The following is a 6,872-nucleotide window of genomic DNA, read 5'->3' on the forward strand; positions in this document are numbered from 1 at the left end:
CTCAGACCCCAGTCCCGGCACCTCAGACCCCAGTCTCGGCCCCTCAGACCTCAGGCCCCAGTCCCGGCCCCTCAGACCCCAGACGCAGCCTCTCAGACCCCAGACCCGGCCTCTCAGATCCTAGACACGGCCTCTCAGACCCCAGATGCAGCCTCTCAGATCCCAGACCCGGCCCCTCAGACCCCTGTCCCGGCCCCTCAGACCCCAGACCCGGTCCCTCAAACCCCAATCCCGGCCCCTCAGACCCCAGTCCCGGTCTCTCAGTCCCAGACCCGGCCACTCAGACACCAGACCCGGCTTCTCAGACCCCAGACGCAGCCTCTCAGACCCAAGACCCGGCCCCTCAGACCCCTGACGCTGCCTCTCAGTCCCAGACCCAGCCTCTCAGACCCCAGACCCGGCCCCTCATACCCAAACCCGGCCTCTCATACCCAGACCCGTCCTCTCATACCCAGACCCGGCCTCTCAGACCCCAGAGCCGGCCCCTCAGACCCCAGACTCGGCCCCTCAGACCCTAGACCCGGCCTCTCAGACCACAGACGCAGCCTCTCAGTCCCAGACCCGGCCTCTCAGTCACAGACCCGGCCCCTCAGAACCCAGACCCGGCTTCTCAGACCCCAGACGCAGCCTCTCAGACCCAAGACCTGGCCCCTCAGACCCCAGTCCCAGCCCCTCAGACACCAGTCCCGGCCCCTCAGACCCCAGACCCGGCCTCTGAGAACCCAGATCGGCCTATCAGGCCCCAATCCCGGCCCCTCAGACCCCAGACCCGGCCCCTCAGACCCCAGACCCTGCCCCTCAAACCCCAATCCCGGCCCCTCAGACCCCAGTCCCGGTCTCTCAGTCCCAGACCCGGCCCCTCAGACCCCAGACCCGGCTTCTCAGACCCCAGACGCAGCCTCTCAGACCCAAGACCCGGCCCCTCAGAACCCAGTCCCGGCCCCTCAGACCCCAGACGCTGCCTCTCAGTCCCAGACCCAGCCTCTCAGACCCCAGACCCGGCCCCTCAGACCCAGACCAAGCCTCTCAGACCCCAGTCCCGGCCCCTCAGACCCCAGTCCCGGTCTCTCAGTCCCAGACCCGGCCCCTCAGAAACCAGACCCGGCTTCTCAGACCCCAGACGCAGCCTCTCAGACCCAAGACCCGGCCCCTCAGACCCCAGTCCCGGCCCCTCAGACCCCAGACGCTGCCTCTCAGTCCCAGACCCAGCCTCTCAGACCCCAGACCCGGCCCCTCAGACCCAGACCCGGCCTCTCAGACCCAGACCCGGCCATGTCAGACCCCAGTCCCGGCCCCTCAGACCCAGACCCGGCCTCTCAGACCCCTGACCCGGCCCCTCAGACCCCAGTCCCGGCCTCTCAGATCCCAGACCCGGCCTCTCAGACCCCAGACACGGCCCCTCAGACCCCAGTCCCGGCACCTCAGACCCCAGTCTCGGCCCCTCAGACCTCAGGCCCCAGTCCCGGCCCCTCAGACCCCAGACGCAGCCTCTCAGACCCCAGACCCGGCCTCTCAGATCCTAGACCCGGCCTCTCAGACCCCAGATGCAGCCTCTCAGATCCCAGACCCGGCCCCTCAGACCCCAGTCCCGGCCCCTCAGATCCCAGACCCGGTCCCTCAAACCCCAATCCCGGCCCCTCAGACCCCAGTCCCGGTCTCTCAGTCCCAGACCCGGCCCCTCAGACACCAGACCCGGCTTCTCAGACCCCAGACGCAGCCTCTCAGACCCAAGACCCGGCCCCTCAGACCCCTGACGCTGCCTCTCAGTCCCAGACCCAGCCTCTCAGACCCCAGACCCGGCCCCTCATACCCAAACCCGGCCTCTCATACCCAGACCCGTCCTCTCATACCCAGACCCGGCCTCTCAGACCCCAGAGCCGGCCCCTCAGACCCCAGACTCGGCCCCTCAGACCCTAGACCCGGCCTCTCAGACCACAGACGCAGCCTCTCAGTCCCAGACCCGGCCTCTCAGTCACAGACCCGGCCCCTCAGAACCCAGACCCGGCTTCTCAGACCCCAGACGCAGCCTCTCAGACCCAAGACCTGGCCCCTCAGACCCCAGTCCCAGCCCCTCAGACACCAGTCCCGGCCCCTCAGACCCCAGACCCGGCCTCTGAGAACCCAGATCGGCCTATCAGGCCCCAATCCCGGCCCCTCAGACCCCAGACCCGGCCCCTCAGACCCCAGACCCGGCCCCTCAAACCCCAATCCCGGCCCCTCAGACCCCAGTCCCGGTCTCTCAGTCCCAGACCCGGCCCCTCAGACCCCAGACCCGGCTTCTCAGACCCCAGACGCAGCCTCTCAGACCCAAGACCCGGCCCCTCAGAACCCAGTCCCGGCCCCTCAGACCCCAGACGCTGCCTCTCAGTCCCAGACCCAGCCTCTCAGACCCCAGACCCGGCCCCTCAGACCCAGACCAAGCCTCTCAGACCCCAGTCCCGGCCCCTCAGACCCCAGTCCCGGTCTCTCAGTCCCAGACCCGGCCCCTCAGAAACCAGACCCGGCTTCTCAGACCCCAGACGCAGCCTCTCAGACCCAAGACCCGGCCCCTCAGACCCCAGTCCCGGCCCCTCAGACCCCAGACGCTGCCTCTCAGTCCCAGACCCAGCCGCTCAGACCCCAGACCCGGCCCCTCAGACCCAGACCCGGCCTCTCAGACCCAGACCCGGCCATGTCAGACCCCAGTCCCGGCCCCTCAGACCCAGAACCGGCCCCTCAGACCCAGAACCGGCCCCTCAGACCCAGACCCGGCCTCTCAGACCCCAGACCCGGCCCCTCAGACCCCAGTCCCGGTCTCTCAGTCCCAGACCCGGTCCCTCAGACACCAGACCCGGCTTCTCAGACCCCAGACGCAGACTCTCAGACCCAAGACCCGGCCCCTCAGACCCCAGTCCCGGCCCCTCAGACCCCAGACGCTGCCTCTCAATCCCAGACCCAGCCTCTCAGACCCCAGACCCGGCCTCTCATACCCAGACCCGGCCTCTCATACCCAGACCCGGCCTCTCATACCCAGACCCGGCCTCTCAGACACCAGAGCCGGCCCCTCAGACCCCAGACGCAGCCTCTCAGTCCCAGACCCGGCCTCTCAGTCACAGACCCAGCCCCTCAGAACCCAGACCCGGCCTCTCAGACCCCAGACCCGGCCCCTCAGACCCCAGTCCCGGCCCCTCAGACCACAGTCCCGGCCCCTCAGGCCCCAGTCCCGGCCTCTCAGATCCCAGACCCGGCCTCTCAGACCCCAGACGCAGCATCTCAGACCCCAGTCCCGGCCCCTCAGACACCAGACCCGGCCTCTGAGAACCCAGACCCGGCCTATCAGACCCCAGTCCCGGCCCCTCAGACCCCAGTCCCGGCCCCTCAAACCCCAATCCCGGCCCCTCAGACCTCGGTCCCGGTCTCTCAGTCCCAGACCCGGCCCCTCAGACCCCAGACCCGGCTTCTCAGACCCCAGACGCAGCCTCTCAGACCCAAGACCCGGCCCCTCAGACCCCAGTCCCGGCCCCTCAGACCCCAGTCCCGGCCCCTCAGACCCCAGACCCGGCCCCTCAAACCCCAATCCCGGCCCCTCAGACCCCAGTCCCGGTCTCTCAGTCCCAGACCCTGCCCCTCAGACCCCAGACCCGGCTTCTCAGACCACAGACGCAGCCTCTCAGACCCAAGACCCGGTCCCTCAGACCCCAGTCCCGGCCTCTCAGACCCCAGACACGGATCCCCAGACTCCAGTCCCGGCCCCTCAGACCCAGAACCAGGCCCTCAGACCCAGAACCGGCCTCTCAGACCCCAGACCCGGCCCCTCAGACCCAGATCCGGCCTCTCAGACCCCAATCCCGGCCCCTCAGACCCAGACCCGGCCCCTCAGACCCAGCCTCTCAGACCCCAGACCCGGCCTCTCAGACCCCAGAGCCGGCCCCTCAGACCCCAGACGCGGCCCCTCAGACCCTAGACCCGGTCTCTCAGACCCCAGACGCAGCCTCTCAGTCCCAGACCCGGCCTCTCAGTCACAGATCCGGCCCCTCAGAACCCAGACCTGGCCTCTCAGGCCCAGACCCGGCCTCTCAGACCCCAGACCCAGCCTCTCAGACACCAGACAGGGCCCCTCAGACCCCAGTCCCGGCCCCTCAGACCCCAGTCCCGGCCCCTCAGGCCCCAGTCCCGGCCCCTCAGACCCCAGTCCCGGCCCCTCAGACCCCAGTCCCGGCCCCTCAGACCCCAGTCCCGGCCTCTCAGGCCCCAGTCCCGGCCTCTCAGCTCCCAGACCCGGCCTCTCAGACCCCAGACACGGCCCCTCAGTCCCCAGTCCCGGCCTCTCAGACCCCAATCCCGGCCCCTCAGACCCAGACCCGGCCCCTCAGACCTAGCCTCTCAGACCCCAGACCCGGCCTCTCAGACCCCAGAGCCGGCCCCTCAGACCCCAGACGCGGCCCCTCAGACCCTAGACCCGGCCTCTCAGACCCCAGACGCAGCCTCTCAGTCCCAGACCAGGCCTCTCAGTCACAGACCCGGCCCCTCAGAACCCAGACCTGGCCTCTCAGGCCCAGACCCGGCCTCTCAGACCCCAGACCCGGCCCCTCAGACCCAAACCCGGCCTCTCAGACCCCAGTCCCGGCCCCTCAGACACAGAACCGGCCCCTCAGACCCAGAACCGGCCCCTCAGACTCCAGTCCCGGTCTCTCAGTCCCAGACCCGGCCCCTCAGACACTAGACCCGGCTTCTCAGACCCCAGTCCCGGCCTCTCAGACCCAAGACCCGGCCCCTCAGACCCCAGTCCCGGCCCCTCAGACCCCAGTCCCGGCCCCTCAGACCCCAGACCCGGCCCCTCAAACCCCAATCCCGGCCCCTCAGACCCCAGTCCCGGTCTCTCAGTCCCAGACCCTGCCCCTCAGACCCCAGACCCGGCTTCTCAGACCCAAGACCCGGTCCCTCAGACCCCAGTCCCGGCCTCTCAGACCCCAGACACGGATCCCCAGACTCCAGTCCCGGCCCCTCAGACCCAGAACCAGGCCCTCAGACCCAGAACCGGCCTCTCAGACCCCAGACCCGGCCCCTCAGACCCAGATCCGGCCTCTCAGACCCGAATCCCGGCCCCTCAGACCCAGACCCGGCCCCTCAGACCCAGAACCCGGCCTCTCAGACCCCAGTCCCGGCCTCTCAGACCCCAGACACGGATCCCCAGACTCCAGTCCCGGCCCCTCAGACCCAGAACCAGGCCCTCAGACCCAGAACCGGCCTCTCAGACCCCAGACCCGGCCCCTCAGACCCAGATCCGGCCTCTCAGATCCCAATCCCGGCCCCTCAGACCCCAGACCCGGCCTCTCAGACCCCAGAGCCAGCCCCTCAGACCCCAGACGCGGCCCCTCAGACCCTAGACCCGGCCTCTCAGACCCCAGACGCAGCCTCTCAGTCCCAGACCCGGCCTCTCAGTCACAGACCCGGCCCCTCAGAACCCAGACCTGGCCTCTCAGGCCCAGACCTGGCCTCTCAGACCCCAGACCCAGCCTCTCAGACACCAGACAGGGCCGCTCAGACCCCAGTCCCGGCCCCTCAGACCCCAGTCCCGGCCCCTCAGGCCCCAGTCCCGGCCCCTCAGACCCCAGTCCCGGCCTCTCAGACCCCAGTCCCGGCCCCTCAGACCCCAGTCCCGGCCCCTCAGGCCCCAGTCCCGGCCCCTCAGACCCCAGTCCCGGCCCCTCAGACCCCAGTCCCGGCCCCTCAGACCCCAGTCCCGGCCTCTCAGGCCCCAGTCCCGGCCCCTCAGGCCCCAGTCCCGGCCTCTCAGCTCCCAGACCCGGCCTCTCAGACCCCAGACACGGCCCCTCAGTCCCCAGTCCCGGCCTCTCAGACCCCAATCCCGGCCCCTCAGACCCAGACCCGGCCCCTCAGACCTAGCCTCTCAGACCCCAGACCCGGCCTCTCAGACCCCAGAGCCGGCCCCTCAGACCCCAGACGCGGCCCCTCAGACCCTAGACCCGGCCTCTCAGACCCCAGACGCAGCCTCTCAGTCCCAGACCAGGCCTCTCAGTCACAGACCCGGCCCCTCAGAACCCAGACCTGGCCTCTCAGGCCCAGACCCGGCCTCTCAGACCCCAGACCCGGCCCCTCAGGCCCAAACCCGGCCTCTCAGACCCCAGTCCCGGCCCCTCAGACACAGAACCGGCCCCTCAGACCCAGAACCGGCCCCTCAGACTCCAGTCCCGGTCTCTCAGTCCCAGACCCGGCCCCTCAGACACTAGACCCGGCTTCTCAGACCCCAGTCCCGGCCTCTCAGACCCAAGACCCGGCCCCTCAGACCCCAGTCCCGGCCCCTCAGACCCCAGTCCCGGCCCCTCAGACCCCAGACCCGGCCCCTCAAACCCCAATCCCGGCCCCTCAGACCCCAGTCCCGGCCCCTCAGACACAGAACCGGCCCCTCAGACCCAGAACCGGCCCCTCAGACTCCAGTCCCGGTCTCTCAGTCCCAGACCCGGCCCCTCAGACACTAGACCCGGCTTCTCAGACCCCAGACACGGCCCCTCAGTCCCCAGTCCCGGCCTCTCAGACCCCAATCCCGGCCCCTCAGACCCAGACCCGGCCCCTCAGACCTAGCCTCTCAGACCCCAGACCCGGCCTCTCAGACCCCAGAGCCGGCCCCTCAGACCCCAGACGCGGCCCCTCAGACCCTAGACCCGGCCTCTCAGACCCCAGACGCAGCCTCTCAGTCCCAGACCAGGCCTCTCAGTCACAGACCCGGCCCCTCAGAACCCAGACCTGGCCTCTCAGGCCCAGACCCGGCCTCTCAGACCCCAGACCCGGCCCCTCAGACCCAAACCCGGCCTCTCAGACCCCAGTCCCGGCCCCTCAGACACAGAACCGGCCCCTCAGACCCAGAACCGGCC

The sequence above is a fragment of the Scyliorhinus torazame genome, chromosome 4 (assembly GCF_047496885.1).
Source record: "Scyliorhinus torazame isolate Kashiwa2021f chromosome 4, sScyTor2.1, whole genome shotgun sequence".
NCBI classification, from domain to species: Eukaryota; Metazoa; Chordata; class Chondrichthyes; order Carcharhiniformes; family Scyliorhinidae; genus Scyliorhinus; species Scyliorhinus torazame.